The sequence below is a fragment of the Sorex fumeus genome, unplaced genomic scaffold (genome assembly GCF_029834395.1).
Source record: "Sorex fumeus unplaced genomic scaffold, SorFum_2.1 ptg000045l, whole genome shotgun sequence".
NCBI classification, from domain to species: domain Eukaryota; kingdom Metazoa; phylum Chordata; class Mammalia; order Eulipotyphla; family Soricidae; genus Sorex; species Sorex fumeus.
The window spans coordinates 1550035-1574245 of record NW_026606102.1 but is presented as its reverse complement, the minus strand read 5'-3'; the positions used below and the strand labels follow the sequence as shown (position 1 = coordinate 1574245).

The window sequence follows — 24211 nt, the reverse complement described above, 5'->3', positions numbered from 1 at the left end:
ACATCATTTGGGAAATGGACACCGTGATACATCGATCCTGCTGCTACTTTCAAGAAAACCTACAGATTTTCATCTCAGTTTGTTTTGGTAAAGAGACTTGCTCTTTGCTTTGAAAATCTGGCCCAGAGCCGTGAGAAGAAAGGCTTACATTATTTGCATTTGGGAAAGTGAGCACATGGTCGCCTGCCAGTGAAATGTGTATGAATGTTGGGGAGGTACAAGCAAGGCTGGGATTTCCCTCTTTTGAAGGAATCTTAAAAGTGGTCATTCTTAAGTCTATAACACTTTTTAGATCCACCAAGCACTACATATATGACCCAAATATATGTCCCAGATTGCATTGCAAATACACTGTCATTTAAATTTCAAATTGTGATCTGTTAATTTATATAAGTTACCCTAGGGAGTACTGGGTCTGAAAGTTTACATCTTACAGGCAGAAGGGGAACTGAGAAACAGAAAGCTGGAAGGAATTGCCCTGTGATGATGAAGATGCTGGCATATGTTAGATCTCCAAGCACAGATCCCTGATAAATAATTCATGTGCTTAGACCATTCTTGCACTTGATTGCACTTCAGTTTACCAGGGACTTCATTTGTTTTCACCTAAGTATCTTCACATACAGATTTTTTTTTCAATAGATTTCTGGGTTTTTGTGTTTAATAATCTTAATAAAGACATCAAGAGTGCTCTTTAGCAAATATAATGTTATCTATGGCAAAATAATTCTTAATTATACTGCAGTGTTTCTGGACAGCCTAAATGATAGCTTAGAATTGAAAGGAGAATTATGCTGTTTCCCATAAATCTCCTTGACAACAAACTCAATGTTTGGAATACTGAGTGATTTAGACATTTTTTATTCAGTTTTAAGGGCCTCTGTCTTTGACATTTCATTCCTTTAAAAAACACATGACTTTTTAATAGCTATTCTTCGCTGTCTTATTACTCATCGTCCCTTTAATAAATACCTTTGGCCACCTAATTCGGTCATATCTGTACAATTTCTTTATTTTTATCATCATCATCATTTCTCCCCCCATCTATTTATTGAGCCGGGAAAGAGACCGAAAATCAAGTTCAAAGGACACCAGGATTTCTTGACTGAAATGGAACGCCTTCTTGCAAGCACACTCCAGAGCAAAAGAAGCGATTCTCTCACACTGTGGGTCTTCCTCCAGAGGGAAGGGGTTTGTCCTGTCTGTGGCTCGGCTCCCAACCGCCTCCCCGCCCCCCCAGCAGCTTCCTTCTCCTTTGGAAAAGAAAAGAAAGCCTTCTCAGCATCTAGTACTCTGTACAGATTGCCTTCCTGCCTTTGGCGGAGCTCCTGTTCCTCCTGTGAATCATGCCTTGGTACACAGTGTTACCATTGTGCTCGCTGAAAGCGCGAACCCTGCCTGGTGCGGGTGCAGCTCCTCGTGGGGAAGGTCACAAGTTCACGTCTGCTTCTCCTCTCCTCACAAGCAACAGTCGTTCCCGCCGCACACTAGGTCCTGGAACGGTTGCTCAGGGTCTGCACGGTCAGATTTGCCATGGCACCTCAGCCGGAGTGTCTCAGAGACCCTTGGGAGTGGGAAATTCAAGCCAAGGTTTTGGTCTGTCTTGACTCCTGTGTCATTTCCCATCTCCAGGCTGATCAGAAATTTGCTTAAGGACTTGGCTGAGGCGATTGAGTAGATGGAAATGGAACCGGGATAAAGCTCCTGTGATCTATCTTTCTTTCTTTCTTTCTTTCTTTCTTTCTTTCTTTCTTTCTTTCTTTCTTTCTTTCTCTCTCTCTCTTTCTTTCTTTCTTTCTTTCTCCCTTCCTCCCTTCCTTGCCACCCTCCTCCTCCCTCTCTTCCGTCCTTCCCTCCCTCTCGTCCCTCCCTCCCTCCTTCCCTCCTTTCCCTCTTTTCCTCCTTCCCTTCATTCCCTCCCTCCCTTCTTTCCTTCCCTCCTTCCCTCCCTCCTTCCTTCTTTTCCTGTTTCCCTCTTTCCCTCCTTCCCTTCATTTCCTTCCTCCCTCCCTTCCCTCCCTCCCTTCCTTCCTTCCTTCCTTCTTTCCTTCCTTCCTTCCTCCCTCCCTCCCTCCCTCCCTCCCTCCCTCCCTCCCTCCCTTCCTTCCTTCCCTCCTTCCTTCCCTCCTTCCTTCCCTCCTTCCTTCCCTCCTTCCTTCCCTTTCTTTTCTTTCAAAAACAGTTTTTACGATTGCTATTCCATGGTTTATAATGCTATTAATAATGGTTTCTTATAAACATGTTTCCAACACCATACCCATCACCCTCTCTCAAAGACCCCAACACCCCTCCCACCCAGCCTTCTTCCACACACCCGTTGTGTGGATCAAGTCTCCCATTGCCATTCTTTACTGAGCAGCCTCTGAATTGCAGGCATTGTGTGAGGTGCTGGATTCAGGGGACTAAATCCAAGTAGAGGCCTTTGTCCTTAGGAGACCGTTAGACTAGAGAGAGTGACCAAGGGGAACCATATCAGAGAATGATGAATCTGTTTGCAGAGCAAAGCGGAGGCAGAGAAAAGGGAGGATTTGGGGTGTCTTGTTGAAGGTAAGTAGGCAGAAGGTCTTGGAGGAGAAGATACTTAAAAAGATAACCTGAAGGAAACCAGGAGGAAAATATAAGGTATCCAGAGGGAGGAGACTCATCCAGGCAGAGGTAAAGTGAGGTACCTCCCAGGGACGTTTTGTTGAGGAAGATTATTCCCATGTCTGGAAAATGCATTTGTAATGCATTTGAAAATACTCACTTAAGTAAAAGAGCCATTAATCCTTACCATGGTATTTTCTGTCATAAATCTTTCTCCTGGCAGAGCCATTGGAGGGTTAAAGCAATACGTTTCAGACATGATGTACACTAACTGCTTTTTGAACAACTGAAAATGTACAGAAAATGCTGTTTTGACTGCCTATCTTTAGACTTCGGCTGTTGTTGTCACGATTCATAAATTTGGATCTCTGCCTTCAGAGGCACATTTTCTTAGCTGTAAAAAAAAAAAAACAACCTGATGGCATGTACAGCTGTAATCATAGGGTGTGATTTGAGAATAAAAATGACCTGCTACAAAGGGGCAAGGGCGTTCCTTCTCTTTTTATTTGATTCTCATTTTTATGTTCTCAATACGCCATCCTTTGAATCTGTTTATATTTTCAAAATGAAAGAATTTTGGCTCCTGTGTGTGGCAAGTGGTAAGTATGGATTTTAGTGGATGCTGTACCAAATGCAATCCTGAAATGTGTCAGAAATTCAGAAAACTGAGCCTGAACTGGTGTGAGGCACAGACTGAGGGAGGAATGAAAGAATCCCTAGATTTATTTTGTCAGTTGGTGACAAAGACACCTTATGTGACTGATCCTCAATTTTGTTTTCTGACTGTCATTCCCTTCCAACTATGTTTCATTTCTACTGGTTCCAACTATGTGGTTCACTGTTCTCTCAGTTGCTGATTGGTCCCAAGTCCCATCTCATGCCTGCTCCTGCCCCCCACTTCCCATTTTATGCAATTTTCACCCATGGTTCCCTTAAAATATTTTGGAGGCCTGCAGAAATTCTGGTGGCTCTGGGTTGAGAAGTACTGCTTTATTCTATTACCGAAAATTAAATATGCATTTAAAAAAAGAGAAAAAAGCGAGGGAATTTTATTACTTAAAAGAACAATATCATTAAGAATTTGGCTAAGGGGCTGGAGTGATAGCACTGAGGGTAGGGCGTTTGCCTTGCATGCAACCGACCAGGGTTCGATTCCCAGCATCCCATATGGTCCTCCGAACACTGTCAGGAGTAATTCCTGAGTGCATGAGCCAGGAGTAACCCTTGTGCATTGCTGGGTGTGACTCTTCCCCCCCCATAAATGAGAAGAATTTGTAGAATTAAGAAAAACACTCAAATTTTACATGATAAAAGTATTTAGATCATTGAGGGGCTTGCATGGCATACTGTCATCCAGGGTTTAATCCCTGGCATCCCTTAATGGTCCTTTGAGCCCACCAGAAGTGAATGCTGAGCACAAAGCCAGGATTAAGTCCCAATCATTGCTGGTTGTGACCTTAAAACCAAGAAAATAAAGCAAAATTAACCTACCAAATAAAATAATTTGGTTTCCTACCTCTAAAATTTCTAAGGTAGTCAGAGCAATATGAAAATATTGGTTATAGTTAATGTAGCTTAAGTTAAATAGTATAACATTATTATAATATTATAATAGTATAAAATGGGCTGTAGGGATAACACAGTGGGTAGGGTACTTGCCTTGCACACAGCCAACATGGCCGACCCGAATTCGATTCCTCTGCCCCTCTCAGAGAGCCCGGCAAGCTACCGAGTGTATCTCGCCCGCAAAGCAAAGCCTGGCAAGCTACCCATGACATATTCGATATGCCAAACACAGTAACAAGTCTCACAATGTTACTGGGCCCGCTCGAGCAAATCGATGAACAATGGGAAAACAGTGACAGTGACAATAGTATAAAATAGTGTGAAATTAACCTAGAACCTGCAAAATTAGTACCAATTTTATAACAAATACTATTCACAGTATTGAGAGTCAAGAGAATTCAGATTCTAACCCAGAAATCCCAAAACATAAGTCTCAGGAATATCTATAAGCAGCCAAAATAGTCTAAAAATAAAACCAAGAAAGATATTTGCATCAGAAACATTTCATATCAGAAAGAACAGGAAGAATTTTCAACTTGTTTTACAACCCATAAAGGTCAAATAAGTTCTAACTTTGATTTGCAAATTAATGAATATGCAAAACTCTGTCTAGACAGTATCTTTTCCAAGATTGAATTAAAACAGAGAAGTGGACATTTAGAGTTATTTAAAAAAAAAGATCAGTGAAATCTGTTGCTGCCTGGGTTAAACTAATACTTTTATTTTCCATATTCAAATCTATTCTCTAATCCTCAACGATGTCACTTGGAGGCACTCCTAGTAGATAGTACATAACTACTATTATAAGGCTCTTTTTCGGTGGATGGTGTTCTTTTAGGGCATATTCATATATTTCTAATTTTTTTAAATTGGGAATGGTAGATTAAAGCTTAAGCTTTGAAGTTCAGTGGTTCTGTGTCTAAACCCCTATCTGCATAATGACCTTGGGAAATTCATTCAAACTCTAAGTTACTTAGTTTCTTCAACTGGAAAGGGTTGATAATATATTTCCAGAGGGCATTGTTAAGTTTAAATAAAACCTGTAGACCAAGTACCTCACACATATAATCTCTTAATAACTAACATTTATTGTATATTATAAGTTCTCTTCTGTGTGCCCTCTTCTGTACTACATGCAAGTCGCTCAAAAGAGAACTAGGGAAGATTCTTCTTTCAAAAATCCTTAGATGGAATCAACTCTCCTGACACCTTGATTTTGATCTTTTAACCTCTAGAACGATGACCAATAAATACATGCTGTTGTACTGCTGTTCATTTTTTTTTAACTTTAATTCTCTCTTTTTTTTTTTGCTTTTTGGGTCACACCCGGCGATGCTCAGGGGTTACTGCTGCTCGTGCAATCAGGAATTACTCCTGGTGGTGCTCGGGGGACCATATCGGATGCTGGGAATCGAACCTGGGTCTGCCATGTTGGCTGCGTGCAAGGCAAACACTTTACCCGCTGTGCTATCCCTCCAGCCCCAATTCTCTTTTATTTTTTGATTTCTGGGCAACACCTATGAGTGTCAGGGCTTACTCCTGGCTCTGTGTTCAGGTATCACCCTTGTATGGCTCAGGGACAGAATCCCAGATAGTACTGCTGAACTATCTACCGCACTGGCCCCTATGGTATTTTCTTACAGCAGTCCAAGAAAAGAAATACTGTCCCGTACAGTGCAGTATTACTGTAGAAAAATACTGAAAACGTGGAAGTGTCTTTAGAATTGATTTTGAGGTAGAGTAGGAGAGTTTTGACAGATGGGAAAAGTGACTCTAGTGCCATGCAGAGACTTGATAGAAGAAAATGAATGCCCAAGTTTCCTCTGTGATGGAAATCAACATATGATTGGATGCTGGCGAGGAATGATACTTGTACTTGTTATAGAGTGGCAAAGAACTTGGTTGAATTGATATCTAGATGTTACTGTGGATGGAAAGTTGAAATTGCAAGAGATAGTTTTAGATGTGAGTAGATTTCTAAAGCAGTGTGGAAGGGATAACTTGTTGCTCCTTTTTGCTGATGTAAAATGCAAGATGAGAGATAACTGAAGAAGGAATTGTTAATCAAAAAGCAATCAAGACTTGAAGATTTGGAAAATTCTGTCTATTCATATACTGAAAATAGAATAAGAAATAAAGGAAGATATATTTGGAGAGAACATCAAGGTTGTAGCTGGAAAAGTACAAAGAAATTAGTCATGTAATTCACGGATCTAGTGAACCATGTGAGCAAAAGGCAGGAACTGAGGTTGGGATCATCATAGCTCCACTGGGCAGAATGTTCCCTGGTCAGAAATTAGGGTGGCCTCTTACTCCATTGGTCCCAGAAGACAGAGCATTGAGCCAAGTGGGATTGTTCTCAAGCTTCAAGTTCTCGTAGAATTTGTGCTAGTAGATTTCTCACTTGCTTAAGAAACATGGCTTCTTTTCACCTTCTTATTTATTCTGTTTGGAATACATGTGGATATCTGTACCAGGCCTTAACATTGTTGTCTGACTACTTTGATTCACAGATGGAGAAAAACTTTGTGCCTAGACAAATCTTGCGTCAAATTTTTCATCACCAATTTGGAGGATATTTTTTTTTTTCACATTCTTTTTTTTTTTTTTACAGTTGTAGATTTACAATTTTTTTGTGCTTGGGTTTCGATTATACAATGATCAGATACCCATCCCTCCACCAGTGCCCATTTTCCACCATCATGGATAATATCCCCCCACACCCATCCCCCTATCCCCCCCTGTCTCTGTGGCACAGCAATCCCCTGTGTTCTCTCTCTCCTTTTGGGTGTTGTGGCCTGCAAAACAGGCATTGAGTGGCAAACATGTTCAGTCCATAGTCTACTTTTGACATGCATCTCCCCTCCTGGGAGGATCCTCCAAACACCCTTTATTTGGTGCTCCCTTCTCTATCTGAACTGCCCTTTCCTCTAGGATACCCGGCTGGCCTCTAAGTTATGGAGTAATCCTCCTGGTGCTGATCTCAGCTATTCTTGGGTATTAATCTCATACTTTGTTACTTTATATCCCCCAGATGAATGCAATCTTTCTATGTCTATCCCTCTCTTTCTGACTCATTTCGCTTAGCATGATACTTTCCATATTGTACCACTTGTATGTAAATTTCATGACTTCATCTTTTCTAACCTCTACATAGTACTCCATTGTGTAGAATTTGGAGGATATTTTTTGTTGGTTTATGGATCTACACCTGGAAGGGCTCTGGGGTCACTCCTGAGTCAGTGCTCAGGAGACAGTCTTAATAGTGGAGAAGAGATCATTCAATGTCAGAAATTGAGTTAGGGGCTCAAACATGCAAAACATATACTCAGGTCTGTTGAGCTATCTCTCCAGGAGTTCAGATGATTTAAGTGAGATTTTTGGACTCCAGAATCAGTGCTGAAATGATTAAGATTTTTGGTGACATTAAGAGGGGTGAATGAATTTTACATGTTAAAATGGTATAGGTTTTGAGGAACAAGATGACAATAAATTATGGGTTGATTTATGTACCGAGCCACTATTTGTATTTTGAAAACCTAGCCTCCAACATCCCAGAATGTGACCTTAGTTGGATGGAGGATCTTTAAAGAGAGGATCAAGTTAAAATAAGGGCATGAAGGTGTATTCTAATTCTAAGGGACTGGTATTCTTATCAGGGTCACGGTCCTCCCGTTGTTCATCGATTTGCTCGAGCGGACCCAGTAACGTCTCCATCATGAGACTTACCCGGAGCTTGGAACAGGTATTCTTATAAAAAGGGAAAATTGGAATATAGAGAAATCTATGGAGGAGAGGTGTTGTGAAGTAGAGGGAGAAAGCCACAAGCCAGGGGGAGTGACTCTCAGCAGATTCTTCCTTGACAGCTTTCAGAGGAAACTAACCCTGCTGACACAGTCATGTTGTACTTTTGCCCTGAGAACTATGAGGTGATAAATTTCTATTTAAACCACTTACCCTGTGAGATTTTGTTATGGCAGCCCTAGCAAGGAAATATCCTTGCTTTTATTCTGTTATATATGTCTGAGGGCCAATGTGTTCTCCAAAGTTATCTAATCTGTGTTTGATACAGAATGGTTTGAAAGAGCAATAGTTCTCTATGATAGTAATAAAATTAGTCACAGAGGTGATATGTTTGAAGGCCTCTCAGATGACTCACTAACTATTATGCCAGTTGACACAAGTAGAAGCACAGGGAGAACACTCCTGGGAGTCAGATTTGGGTTTAATAGAAGGAAAAATTACTTGCCATTTTCTATTAAACTTGGACAGAATCTCACATATCCCAGTTAATATTCAAGGAAAGATGAGGCAAAGCTTTGGTTTTCTTGCTTGTTTATTTTGGTTGGGATGGAGTACTGAATCAATGGTCTATACTCAATATAGAAAAAAAACTACAGGCTAAATTATCAGCAAAGATTAGGTCTGTGCTTTGTCAGGATAGACTAAGAGAATCAGAACTCAGAAGATCCTGGCCCAGAATACCTCATTATTTTATCTCATAGAACATTCATGCTGAGGACAGTTCTCTATAAAATAGAGAAAAGCCAAGAATTGAGGGAAACAGAAAAGAGCCTGGTTTTGATCCTCTTCAAAGGGTGATCAGGTGAATAAGGAGATAAATTTAGAATTATGATTAGAATTAAACTGGATAGTTGTGTCATTGAATAACATGGGGGCAGATAATAGGTCTAGCTTATTCATTGCAATTCCCCAGACTAGCACAGTATCTGACTAAGATCTGAAATTGAACTAAAACCAGTAAGTGAACAGAGACTGTCAATTCATATTGCTGGGTTGTTTCATTTGGCATGCATAGAACACTTCACTTGTGCAACAATTTTAGTAAAGAGGTCAACTTATAAAGAATAAATTATAGTCTTTACTTCCCAAATACAAAGAAAAATCATAATTCTGCTTATGCTGAAACTTTCTCTAATAGTAAATGCATATGTTACTATAGACATGTTGATTATATAGAGAATAAAGATTCAGAATTGGAAAACAAAAGTCACTTGAAAATCATTGAAAATTTATTGGAACATAGAGAATCACACCAACCTTTTCATAATTACAGTTTTCTGTTTATAACAGATAAAAGTCTTAATCCAGGTTTACCAAAAAATGAAAGATCATATTATTGGCACATGATACATTTTCAGTATGCATGCATATCTTGGAATAATGTGTGAGCTCACTGAATATAGAAAAAGACAAAGAGTTCATTGAAATATCAGGTTTTTTTTTTTTTTTTTACAACTGTTCATGGTGCTACACCTGGCAATGGCAGAAAGGGAAAGTCACTAGAATAAGAGAAACATTGGAAGTCACTTAGAATGGTTTCTTGTGGGCTCTTCTTTTTTTTGATATCACTGTCACTGTCCTCCCATTGTTCATCGATTTTTGCTTGAGCAGGCCCAGTAACATTGTGAAACTTATTACTGTGTTTGGCATATAGAATACGTCACGGGTAGCTTGCCAGCTTTGTCATACGGGCGAGATACTCTCGGTAGCTTGCTGGGCTCTCTGAGAAGGCAGAGGAATCGAACTCGGGTCAGCCATGTTGGCTGTGTGCAAGGCAAACGCCCTACCCACTGTGCTATCACTCCAGCCATTTATTGATATAAATGAATAAAACATTCTGTTACTCAGTAATGGCACAACATACCAGTGCAGGACTAATTAAATTAATAATGAGCTTAAATTAATAATGAGGAAATGACTGGCTAGTCCAGGATACATACCAGTCCTGGCAAAGCAAAGAAACAGTAGAGTTAAAGAACTAGCATATAGGCTCTGGAGCAATAGAAGAGCAGGTGGGATGTTTGTCTTGCATATAAGTTTTCTGGCCAAGTTCAATCCCTGTACCCCATATGGTCCTCCCAGTCCACCAGGAATAAACTGTGAACACAGAGCCTGGAGTAAGCCCTGAGTATTGCAGTGTGTGTCCTCTCTCCCTGAAATAAAAGATAATAATAAACATTGAAAGTCTTGAGAAGGGTATGGATAAAGTAATAGGTATAAAGATTTAAAATGGGTTAAAATATCTATAAGGTTCATGTGAAAATTTCTCATTTGTTAACTGAAGTCATTCTATAAATTTTCTAGCTCCAGGTAAGAGGTATGTGACCACATTCTATTTTTTTTAACCTATTGAAATGATTTTACCTTTTGGGAAGAATGTATAGTTCAGCTGTTGGAGAAGTCTCTAAAGTAAGTGTTAATGGCAAGATTGAGGAATAAGACTCAATTGTTAGAGAAGAAAAAACGCAATCTTTTTCAAATTTTTGAGATCCTTAAACTCTTTTTTTTTCCTTTTTCTTTTGCTTTTTTTAAAGTCACACCTGGCAGTGCACAGGGGTTACTCCTGGTTCTGCACTCAGGAATTACTCCTGGTGGTGCTCGGGGGACCATATGGGATGCTGGGAATTGAACCCGGGTCAGTTGCGTGCAAAGCAAACGCCCTACCTGCTGTGCTATTGCTCCAGCCCTAGATACTTAAACTCTTTACGAAAGAGAATCTTCAAATGGCAAATAAACCCATGAGAAGTTAATCAATATTGGTCATGAGAAAAGTTAACAAAGTACTCCCATGAGGAAATACATCATAAGAAAATAACATGCCACTCCCTTCTATTTAGAATGGCTGAGATTATGAAATGATGAAAACAAGAAGGTTTTTTGGGTCTGTGGATTAACTGAAACTTGAGTTCGAAAAGATATGTGAAATGATGTAATTATTCTGGGAGAACTGATGAATATTTTGCTATAAGGATAATCACATAGAATGGAAGAGACAGTATAGGGGTTAAGGCACTTGCCTTGCATATGAACAACTTTGGGTTGGGACCCTCCACACCACATATGGTCCCTGAGCACTGTCAAGGGTGTGGTCTCCAAATGAAAAGAAAAAAAAACAAACAAAAGATGAACATACATCTACCATTTGATAGTAGTCCTATTCTTATTTATTTTTCAGAGCGGAATGGTAGCATAGCACATATTTTCAGAAAGATCAACACAGATATTTATAACAGTTCTATTTATAATGCCTCAACCAAGAAACAGCCCAAAGTTCCTTCGGTGCATGAATGAATTAATAAATTGTGTTGCATCCATATAATGGAATACTTTCAGTACTAAAAAGAAATGTACTATTAATAAATCTAACCTCTTGACTAAACCAATGACATTTAGCTTAGAAGAACAAGTTGATCTCAAATTATTGAGAACTATATAATTTTATTTATGGCATTATATATTTTCTTTACATTTATTGTATATTTTATTTTAAAAAGAAAAAACTGTACCTATGGAGAATAACTTGGGGAGATCTAGGAATATAGGGTTGGGAGGAAGTCATGGCTATAAGGATAGAATGCAAAAGAATTTTAGGGGATCATGGACCTGTTTCTTATTCTGATTGTGTCTATATACATAAATCCATGTTATATATTGTTTCATGTAATAATGCACTAAGAAGGGTCAATATGATAAAATTAAAATTTAACAGAAGAGACAAAAGAGTAACTAAGGGATCTTTACAAATATTTATATTTTATTAAAAGTCTTTGCTAGAAAGCTGAGCATACTGCATTCATTTGTTGAATTTTGGTTAATATTGGAGTTGTGAGTATACAAATACTTTTATCATGTAAATCTTGAGTTTCTTTCTTTTTCTTTTTCTTTTTTTGGGTCTTCTCAGGGGTCACTTTCCTGGCTCTGCACTCATGAATTAGTCCTGGTGGTGCTTGGGGGACCATATGCCAGGCATCCAACCTGAGTCAACAAGGCAAACATCCTACCTGCTGTTCTATCACTCTGGCCCCTTGAGTTCCTTTCTTTATTCTGGAACTTTATCCAGTTCTTGAGAAAGAAGTTCTCATTTCTTCACTATAATTCAAAAACCAGTATAGTTGTTGTTATTGAATTTTTAAAAATTTTCAATTCAAACGGAATTAACATGAACAGACTATGTAGTGAGTGAACAAACCTTGAAATTAAGTAAATTGATTTTAGTTGAACCCACTAATATTTTGGAATCTTTTTCTCTATTGCCATCAGCTACAAACTTTCTCTTCTTGGAAATCTGCACCGTCATCTTGCCGCCACGCGCATCCAAAAAAAAAAGGGCAGTGCTTTCTGTATTGAGTTGTAGTCTGTGCTATTCTCAGATTCATACTATCAAAATATTAACTTCTAAAATATGATTTCTATAAAGCACAGTAGCACTTGTCCTCCCGTTGTTCATCGATTTGCTTGAGCAGGCACCAGTAATGTCTCCATTGTGAGACTTGTTGTTACTATTTTTGGCATATCGAGTACATCATGGGGATCTTGCCAGGCTCGCCGTGTGGCCGGGATACTCTCAGTAGTTTGCCAGGCTTTTTGAGAGGGGCAGAGGAATTGAACCCAGATTGGCTGTGTGCAAGGCAAACGCCCTACCTGCTGTGCTATCGCTCCATCCCAGTTTCTTATAAAACAGCATGCAAACTTAAACAGAAAATGCATCCCTAAACACTAACCTCTTTTTAGGAGTAACTGAATTTTGACTTATTTTTCATGTGTGCAGTACTCTTTCTATGATCTCTGTGCTATCATAGTTAATTGGTTTTACAGAGATAATTATTTACATTTCAATTTCTAACAGTAGATTAAGACTATACCAGTTTTTCTTATATAAATCCCAGCAGACTGCTGACAAGGTTGAAAATAATGAAAAGATAAAATCTCATTTTCAAGAAAAGAGGTTTTCCTCAATGTGCCTTTGTTTCTAACATATATGTTCCTATTATCCTATTCACTTGAAATCACCCTTTTAGGTAATTTGCTGACAGGTTAGTATTATCATTGGGAACTTGAATACCTCTTTTTAATGCAGTTTTAAAACACCTACCATGAGCACAGTTTTTCTATTGCATTGAGGTGTCTGAATCATCCTTGCTAATATATCCCAATGTTAACAATGACCTCTGAAACAAAGAGAAGAACTTCCTTAGTATTTTTATCTATGTAATTTACCTTCACAGAAAGTGCCTCCTCAAAGAAACACCTAATTACTCTGCTGAAACCAGAACACAGTGCAGGGAGAGGACCTAGTAAGCCTGTCTTACCTGTGCATCTTAATGAATAGTGGTTGTAACACTGAGGTCTTCTGCTTTAGGCTGTAGTGAGAAGATGAATAATATTATTCTTTAAAGAACAAAGAAATGCTAATTAAAATGGTAAACATAATTAAGCAAATAGGATTTAGGACCTTCATTTTGGAAATCTTGCTAAACTGAAGTACAAAAAAATTAAAATATGCACTAGTTTAGCTCTCAAGAACATAGAAAAAAACTTGGAGGCTAACAGGATTTGGGATGCTGACGTCATTTTTGATTCATGTTTTTCAATTACTGAATATTAATCAGCCAAAATGCAATATTAGGGTCTGGATTTATAAAGATGGAGTATATATAAAGAATATATATACACAGTGAAATGTCATACAACTCCAAGAAAGAACAAAATCATGCAATTTGCAGCAGTATGGGTGGAACAGAAGGATATCATGCTGAGTAAAGGAAGTCAGAAGAAAAGGGACAGATACAGAATGATCTCTTTCATAAGTGGAATGTAAAGATACACAGCATGTTAGCAACAAAGATCCAAAGACAAAAGGGAATGGGATAACAGATCCCCACAATTGAATTTGGAGGTGTGGGGAGGGCAGGTTGCTTGAGTACTTGAGAAAGGGAAGGGCTACATTGGAAATGGGTGTGGTGTTGGAATTACGTGCATGAAAAACCATTATCAATCAATACCACTGACAACCGCAGAATCTCAATTAAAAATTACTTTAAAAAAAGAATTCATGCAAAGTCCCTGGCCCCAGGGAGCACCTAGGTTAGTTGAAGTCAGAGACAAATGAATATACGTAGGGCAGTGAACATTCTGAGAAATGAAACCAGTGCTGGTGAGAATATGGGATGAATGGCTGACTGCCAAGGGTGGTAGGGAAGATCCCACCAAAGAGCCTTTATTTGAATTAAGCAATACAGAGAGATGGTGTATTCTTGGCAGAGAGAGTAGAGAAGGATAGTTTGAGCCAGGGAAAACCACATAAAAGAACAAACAATATTGTGAAAGCCTTACTGCTACTCAATAACTTCCTAGCTCTTCCTCCAGTTTGAGAGAGGTGGTTTTGTAATTGTGAAAGGTTCAGTTTCTCTGTTACCCCAGGGCCAATCAAATAGAGACAGTAACTGTCCAGGAAGAACTTTTTTATCAATAATTTTGCCTTCCAGTTGAAAAATAGCAACTCCTCCAAGCAGCCATTTTGTCTAGGCCATCACAAGGAGGGGTTTGTAGAAGTGAGACTAGTGAAGGCATTGGTGTTGAAACATTGTACACCTGAAGCCACATCATGAATAACTTCAAACTGAAGCATGAATAACTCGAAACTAAATCATAAATGACTTTGTAATTCATAGTTATTTATGAATGTTTTTTACATGAGGGAGAAATGGTGGTCTGCACCCACTGGGTTCCAGAAAGAATAGCATCATCCTCTCATGATGGGATTACACGGCGCCCGGGGGCCAGGTGGTGGGTGTGACCCCCGCCTACTGGAATTTGGAGGATCTGGGTGGAGGATGCTCGACTCCAATTCGAGTAGGCTTGGAGATCTCGGCCCCGGAACCCGCGTGGCTTTGTCCCTCTGCCAGTACCTTCATGTGTGCGGAGAGTGGTCTCAGCATGGTGGTGGCTGGTCCTGGAGGTCTTCGGCTGCCGTAGCCCTGGTCGGGGCGGGGAGGAAAGCTCAACCCGCTCCCCTCCAAGGGACCCCGGCGAGGAACAGCCAGGCGCAGGGGCAGGAGACTGACTGCACTGGTCTCGTCCGGGAGCTGCATTTTGTAGTCTTTGAGTCTTGCCCCTGCGCCTGGCTGTTCCTTGCTGGGGTCCCTTGGAGGGGAGCGGGTCGAGCTTTCCTCCCCGCCCCGACCGGGGCTCCGGCAGCCGAAGACCTCCAGGACCAGCCACCACCATGCTGAGACCACTCTCCGCACACATGAAGGTACTGGCAGAGGGACAAAGCCACGCGGGTTCCGGGGCCGAGATCTCCAAGCCTACTCGAATTGGAGTCGAGCATCCTCCACCCAGATCCTCCAAATTCCAGTAGGCGGGGGTCACACCCACCACCTGGCCCCCGGGCGCCGTGTAATCCCATCAGCGGCCAAGACTCAGAGACTACAAAATGCAGCTCCCGCTCGACATCTTATCTGAACATCTTTTTATGATATCTCATTATCTCATTCCTACTCTGGACAAACTTGCAGGCTATCGAATGTAGCCTGCCCACAGGGCAGAGTCTGGCAAACTCCCCGTGGCGCACCAAATATGCCAAATACCAGTAACAATGATGGGTCTCATTCTCCTAAAAAGCCTTGAATATAATCTCAAGGCTAGGATGAAAGAGACGTTACTGGGGCCTGCTCGAGGCAATCGATGATTAACAGGATGATGAATGAATGAATGGATGAATCCTCTCATGGGCTGGTCCCCTGAGACTCCAGCTTATCTAAAAATCTAAACAATGTGAAGCTTAGACTCTTGAAGAACTGTGAACTAAGTATAAGTGATCTTTGTCCTTAGATTTTGGGACAAGGCGAGTTGTCTGTTAAATATTGATCTTTGGCCCAATTTCAGCCATTGTTTTCTCTTTTGTTTTTATTTCTGGCCCCACCCACAACTGTGCTTGGGGCTCATACATGTGTGCTATGGTATCACATCTGGAAGTGCTCGGGGAACCATGTAGGGTGCCCGGAATTGAAACAAATTCCTGTACCAACTCTCTAACCCAGTTTAACTCTGTTTTGTCTGAGGCCTTCATCTTAATCTGCACTGAAACAATCTTTCATTTATTCACTCAACAAACATTTTTGCAAATCTCTAATAAATGGCATGCACATTTGGGGGATATAAGATAAATAAAGTCTCTTCCCTGGTGAAACTTACAGTCCACAGAGTGTAATCAGATGAAAACCAAATACTTATGATTATTGTTTTATATGATGGCAAGTCCTATGATGAAAAAAAGAAAGCAGAATGGGGGAAATAAATAAAGTAATTAGGGTAATCAAGTGAATGTTATTTTGAGAAACCTTACAAGAAATTGAGGCAACAAGTCATGCAGATATCTGAGGGATAAGAAACTTTCATGACTTAGTGAGCAGAAAGGAAGTCAATGAGGGAAAACCAGGGCAAGATTAGACTCAGCAAGGACCTTTGAGAGCATCACAGGGCTTTCACTTTTTTCTCTGGCTATGACACAAGGTTATACTGACAGACTTTTCTGCATCATGCTCAAGTATCAAAGTAAGTTGAGTACAAGCTTCCATTATCTTCCTAGGATTCAGGAGCTCCACTTTACTAAGGATGAAGAATTAATGTCAGATAGAAGAAAGGAAATCTTATAAAGAATCATTTAAACCTTACAAAGACAAAATGTTAAATAGCCTCAGATTCCAGGAATTTAGTACTTGAGAAGAGAGACTTTTAAAAATGTTCATCTATTTTATTGGGCTGGAGCAATAGCATAGCAGTAGGGTGTTTGCGGCCAGCTCAGCTGAGCCGGGTTCGATTCCTCCATCCCTCTCGGAGAGCCCGGCAAGCTACTGAGAGTATCTTGCCTGCACGGCAGAGCCTGGCAAGCTACCCGTGACGTATTTGATATGCCAAACACAGTAACAACAAGTCTCACAATGGAGACATTACTGGGCCCACTCCAGCAAATCGATGAACAACGGCAGGACAGTGCAGTGTTACAGTGCATCACTCACTTAATCACTTAACTTCCCGTTAGTCGTCGATTTGCTCGAGCGGGCGCCAGTAACGTCTCCATTTGTCCCTGTCGCGTGCTAGTGTAGCCCAATGGCATCTGTTCGCTCCGGGAACATGAAGGGCCTCAAACCGATCGTTCATGATCTTGACGAAGAAGTCTGACCATCTGGAAGGTGGGCGGCCACGCGGTCTTTTGACATCCCGTGGAATCCAGTCGGTAACCGCTCTAGTCCAGGGTCGTCTTTAAATCTTTAAATCTCATTACGTGACCAACATCTATATTGTTATTATTATCTCATTACGTAATCTCATTTATTATTTCATATATTATTATCTCATTACGTAATCTCATTACGTGACCAGCATCTATATTGTTATTATTATTAGGCACACCTAGTGGTGCTCAGGGCTTACTCATAGCTCTATGCTCAAGGATCACTCCTGGAAGGACGTAGGGGGTCCATGTGATCAAACTCAGATCAGCCACATGATGCAAGGCTAACCCCCTACCCACTGTATTATCAATGACTCTATGAAGACAGATTTTAATTGACTAAGTAGATCACTCTTGGGAGCACTAAGTAGATCACTCTTGGGGGATGCATTCCCTTTCCTGACTCATGGCATAAGTTTTCCTATTACACTGGGGTAGCTTTACCTTTACATAAAAATAAACTTTTGTTGGGGCTGAAGTGATAGCATAGCACGTAGGGCGTTTGCCTTGCACATAGCCGACCCGAGTTTGATTCCCAGCATCCCATATGGTCCCCTGAGCACCGCCAGGAGTAACTCCTGAGTGCGGAGCCAGGAGTAACCCCTGTGTATCGCCAGGTGTGACCCAAAAAGCAAAAAAACAAAAACAAAACTTTTCTTGTTATTGGAGTGAGTGCACATAGGTTTGATTATTGCTTCATCTTCTTTAAAGAGTATGCCATTTTTTTCTGAAAATAGAAAAATAATATGCATTCAATCTACAAATTTTTATTGTTTATTCTTGCCAGATTCTGTTCTACTTTCTAGAAATAAATAAGGCTTAGTGCAGCCCTTAAAGGAACTTGCAGCTTAATATTATAGGAATGGTACAAGGATTTCAGTAGCACTTTACTGATCTGTTTGTAATGAGAAATAAAGGAAAAAATATATTAAAAATGCATACAACATTCACTATCTGGAAACCAGGAGATATACAATAAATATCAGGTACTTTTCTATAATTCTGTAATTCCTTAAAGTGTTCAGTTAGTTGTTTTTTCCTAAGGTAGCTAGAATGCTATACCCACTCAGTTGAATATTATATTTCTTACAGTAGTATTAGAATAATTCTCTAGTTATAGAACTGAAATAGAGAAATTGGGAAAAGCTGCCATTTTAGTGAGTGTGATATTTTGCTGAAAAAAAAGTATAATCGCTTTCTGGTATTTGATATTCACTTATTACTGCCCTGTCTTGTCTGAAGGAAGAACTTGTCTATCTTTACCTGAATAATTATGCTCAAATGGTGTGTTGGTTTATAAAAAGAGAACTGCTTAGTGAAATGAACAAAAATATAATAAATAGCAGTTGAGACCTGTGAATTGTATTGATAGTCTTGAATCTATTTCTCTGCAAAAAGAAACTTCTAAATAAGCATTGTTTTCTCAGAAGTACAGCTTTCCAATCATATTAAAAATGAACTGTATCTATTTTTGTGTTCAGAGTTCAAGTTGTAACATTTTATTGCTTGGAATCTCCAGTTTTGTGTCTTTAAAATTATGTTGTGTCAACAGTTAATTATAACTTAGTCACTCAGTTCAGACAAAATTATTTCCAGGTTAAGTTTTAAAGTCTGAAGGCAATTAAATATAGATTAAATGTAATTATTGTCATTTAAAATAATTCAATTACAAAGTTATGATTTGATAACAATGTCTTAAAAATATTTTAAACAATGTCATTATGGTTTCACTGTAATTCTGCTGTATGTTAACTATTTGTCTTTATTTTAAATTTAGTTTAAAATTAGTGTTTTTGATTTGTCTATAATATGTAAAGATAAAACGGTGTTGGTTATGAACTCTCCATATCATTTAAGGATATTTTATTATAATAGACTTCTTTTTATTTGATTAAATGTAGCTATCAGGAATCTTATTTATATACTAGCTCTGTGCTCAGGGATCCCTCTTGGTGCTGTTTGGGGGACTGTATATGGTTCTGGGGATAGAACTTGGGTTGGCCACATACAGGATGAGCCCTTTAATCCCTATACTGTCTCTCCACCCCAACAGGGATAATATGAGAATTGGTATTATTGAAGTTAAAATTAAAACCTTATTTTTGCTTTGTGAAGAAATTTTAGAGAGAGAAAATGAAAAACAAGTAAGTTATATATATATATATATATATATATATATATACACACACACACAAGTATAGGCTGTCTAGATTTTTTTGGCATTTTAATGTGAGAAGCAAATTTTCATCAACTTGCCTGAAACATGCAGTTTTCTTTTCTAAGAGGTAACAAATTCATATTTTTAAAATAATCTACGTATCTTTAAATTTTTGTATGTAAACGCCTTTGATATTCTTAAATTTATTTCTAGAATTGGGTAGAATTTCCATATTAACAGACTTTCTATATTTGAGAATTTTATTTTCTAGGATTATTCTCAAAGTATTTTTATCTGTTGTAAAAGATTTTGAGTTTTAAAAAATACATTTTATTTGAGGTACTGTGATTTTTCAAGACAGCGGATGATCAAGTTTCATGCAGACAGAATTCCAACACCACCAGAGGTCTACTTCTCTTCACCATTGATTATCCTCGGACTCCTCCTATTTATCATTAAAACATCTTTTACTGGGGCAATGGCTTTCCTATTTGGTAAAGCAAAAAGTGCAGTGTTACCTATGATGTTACCTATATTTACAGTGTAGCGCTGTAGCATTGTCCTGTTGTTCATCAATTTGCTTGAGTGGACACTCGTAATGTCTCCACTGTGAGACTTCTTGTTACTGTGTTTGGCATATTGAATATGCCCCGGGGAGCTTGCCAGGCTCTGCCATGCAAGCGGGATACTCTGGGTAGCTTGCTTCCTTTCTGAGAGGGACGGAGGAATTGAACCCGGGTTGGCTGCGTGCAAGGCAAACGCCCTACCCGTTGTGCTATCACTCCAGTCTATTTATCTTTTTATACTAAATTCTGAAAAATACACATTAATATTCAATGTCAGATGGCAGAGATATGCTTACTTGGGAATGTGGGGAGGTATATAGGGGGAGGGGAGAGGGATGAGGCATAAGGACCCTCAGAGACAGGGGGCAGGTGGGTAAGCACCACTCCCTGAGTGACACAAACATCAATACTCACCACCCACTTTACACTCTTCAAATATGCACAGTTTCTTGTCTGCCAGGCATCCCTCAGTAGAGCTGTCCCGTCTATCCACAGGTTCTATATTCTCTACCTGTTTTCCTCTTCATTCCACTGTAGAAAAATATGTGCTAAAACTTTGATAATCAGAAACCAGCAAGTATAGACATATTACTCATAAAAATTAAAAAGAAATATTTACAATAAAATTTGAAAATAATTGCAGTGATACCATTTTGCTTCTATAGGAAGGTTTATAATAGCATTTTTTATTTTAATGCTGATTTATATAGAGCTAAATCTGTTATGAACTTTGCTATAATTTAAAGTCGAAAGAAATCCCTACAATGCTGATTATCTTTTGGCAACCTAGAAAAGTGACCAAGAGACCCAGGTTGAGGGGTGGGATGGAATGCATGCCTTGAATGTGGAAGAACCTAGTTCAATCCCCAGTCTTATATAGTACCCCGAGCATCAATGAATGTGATCTGGAATCCCCCAAGCACTATAGGGTGGTCCTGGTGATCCTCAGCACCACATACCTAGGTAGCTCCAAACCCTCAATCCCTACACCTAAATCTCTGGCCTGACAAAACATGTATTTGCAAATAGCCACTCTAAATATTGGTAGTAATTGTGTGGTCACTGGTCTGGGAGATGAAGGGTAGTTAAGATAGAGGAGGGTACATTATGATGATACTAGTTAGAAACAATCACTCTGGATAAGAACTGAGTGTTGAAAGTAGGAAAAGGGATATAGATGTTAACCTTCAGCATCAGTATCACAAACCATAATTGCTGTCAATATTTAGAGTGGCTATTTGCAAATATATATGAACTCTGACCCTATCTGATGCCATGCACAGAACTAAGATCAAAATGAATTAAAGACTTCAACATCAGATCTGAATTCATAAGGTACATGGAAGAAAACATAGGAAAAAATCCTCCATGACTTGAAACTCAAGGCATCTTCAAAGATGAAATACTGCTAACCAAGTAAGTGGAATAAAATATTAACAAATGGGACTATATTAAACTAAGAAGCTTCCACAACTCAAAAGAATCAGTGACCAACATACAAAGACAGCCCGTGTAATTGGAAAAACTACTCACCCCATACCCACTTGATAAGAGGTTAATATCAAAGATATACAAGGCACTCTTAGAATTTTACAAGAAAAAAACGCCCAACCTCATCAAAAAATGGGGAGAAGAATGAACAGAAACTTTCTCAAAGAAGAAATTGGAATGACCAAAAGGCACGTGAAAATGCTCTTCATCACTAATCATCAGGGATATGCAAATCAAAACAACAATGAGATATCATCTCACACCACAGAGACTGACACATATCCAAAAGAACAAGAACAACCAGTACTGGTGAGGATGTGGGGAGAAAGGGACCCTCATTCATTGCTGGTGGGAATATCGACTGGTCCAGCCTTTTTTGGAAAACAATATGAATATTCCTCAAAAAACTAGAAATTGAGCTCCCATTCGACCCAGCAATACCACTTCTGGGAATATATCCTGGGGCACCAAAAACACACCAGAGAAACACTATCTGCACTCCTACATTCATTACAGCACTATTCACAATAGCCAGAATCTGGAAACAACCCGAGTGTCAGAAAGAAGGATGAAAAGAGAAACTATGGTACATCTACACAATGGAATACTACACAGATGTAAGGAAAAGAGAAGTCATGAAATTTGCCTATAAATGAATAGCTTTGGAGAGTATAATGCTGAGTGAAATGAGTCAGTAGGAGAGAGACAGATATAAGATGACTGCATTCATTTGTGGATATTGTGTATAAAACAAAACAGTATGAAAATAAATCCAAGACCAGGAAAAACAGGTAAGGAGATCAATGACTGGTCGATGGTTGGTCAACAGAATGGGAGATGGAGGGTATTAAGACAGAGAAGGGTCCATTATGACAATACTAGCTAGAAATGATAACTCTAGATAAGAAATGGGTGTTAAAAGCAGGTAAAGGGATATAGATGACTACTTTTCAGCATCTGTATAGCAAAACATAAAGCCTAAAATATGAGAGAGAGAGAGAGAGAGAAAGAGAGAGAGAGAGAGAGAGAGAGAGAGAGAGAGAGAGAGAGGAGAGGTACCTGTCACATAAGCAAGCTGAGGTGGTGGGTGGCTTGAAGGGGTAGGAGGGAAACTGGGGACATAGGTGCTGGGAAATTACACTGGTGGAGGGATAGGTGTTGAAACACTATATGACTGAAAGACTATCATAAACAATTTTGTAATGCTCTATCACAGTGATTCAATAAAAAAAATAAATATTGGCTGTACCTGATATTGCCATGCCTCACCTTTAAATCATATTATTGGAAGAAAGTGTTGCCTTGTTTCCAAAATGAAATGAATAATTGCACTAACCGTATTTGCTCCCATGATATTGTTAAAAATCCACTCTAAAATGAGCTCTGAAAATGTCTACAAATCCGTAAAGAATGCACAAAGACAGAAGGACTCTTTTGACTTCTGCCTCCATACCACGAAAGAGCCTTCGGTGGGAGATCTGAAGGCCTGGGTTTCAGTTTCAGAACTCCTTTAGCTTTGGACAAGACTTTGGATAATTCTCTGAGGTTCTCTTGATCTGTTGCTAATATTTGAAATGAGGAGCTGAACGAGGTAATCACTAGGTTTCATTCTAAATCCCAAATCCCATGACTTGACTTTGGCCCATGGTTTATTTTTAGTTCCTATTAAACTAGTGATAGCTTTCTAAGATAAGATCTGTAAGCCGAGTTTATACCCGTTCTATTATGGGTGACTGAACCTTTCCTTCAAGGGTTGGTCTGAGGGCCTCTTTCACACAAAGGTCATTGTCTGCCTTCTAGACACTCAGCGTATAAGATATATGGGAGTGACTTTCTAAAAGTGAAAGTTCTCACACCTCAGAGGAAAGTGATGTGTCTGTCTCCTGAAGTCTGAAGTCTGACTGTGAATCATTCCTTGAATGTCACTCCGGACAAAAGGCTGTCCCTTGCTCCTGTCAAGTTTGTGGGAGATGAGACTGGCCCAGAAGCAGTTGATAGGACAAAGGTGATCTGCTTTGGAACTAGAGACATTTCTGACTACCCCTCCTTGTGTGCTCTTGGGAACATAACATACAGAAACAGATAAATAACCTTCCAGCCTCCAGAAGATATCATATCCTGGACCTGCACACGAAAGTGTGGACTTTGCATTTTAAGTTTTCATTTTGCCAGTTACCCCTGGTTTTGTTCTGGGAAACTTGGCTTTCAGAAGTGACTTTTCACCTTTAGACAATCCCTGAATACTGAGCTTACACAGAAGAATAAGGGAACTGTTTATAGGAATCAAGATTAGACTTTAAATTCCTTGGAGGGATGAACCAAATCCAATGTTTTCTTGTTCGCTGACATTTAAAAAAAAATTTTTTTTTAATATTGATGCGGTTTGGGATCTTCTGAAAAAGGGAAAGGAAGAAAAAACTTCATCAAACAGCTCTTTCATTAAAAAATGAAATTCGGGAGGCTGCATCAGCTGGGCTTTTGGACAGCCCCTGATTTAATCAATTTTCACCCAGATGAGACCAGCAGTTTCCCCAATTTTGTGCAAAGCTGATCCATGGGGAGGGTTGTTGTGGGGAAGCGGAGAACAATTGTTTAAATAATCCGGGGCCAATAAGCATTTGGTAGGCGGAGCCCCTGTTGGGTGCTTTACATAGCAGGAGAATTCTGAATGAAGACTTTGCACATCTCACATGCCGACCAGACTCTGCTCTTCCCTTTGTGTCGAACCAGAAACGAGTGGATCAGGTTTTGCTTACTTTCCGGTCGCGAAGCCAGCTGGTTTGATAAGATTTTTTTTTTTTAAAC

General features: G+C 39.4%; 1 protein-coding gene across 1 annotated transcript in view; it reads left to right on the top strand.

Annotated features, from left to right (window-relative positions):
• PDE4B (phosphodiesterase 4B) overlaps positions 1–24211 on the top strand; it is a 687840-nt gene that overhangs the window by 206236 nt on the left and 457393 nt on the right. The window lies entirely within an intron of this gene.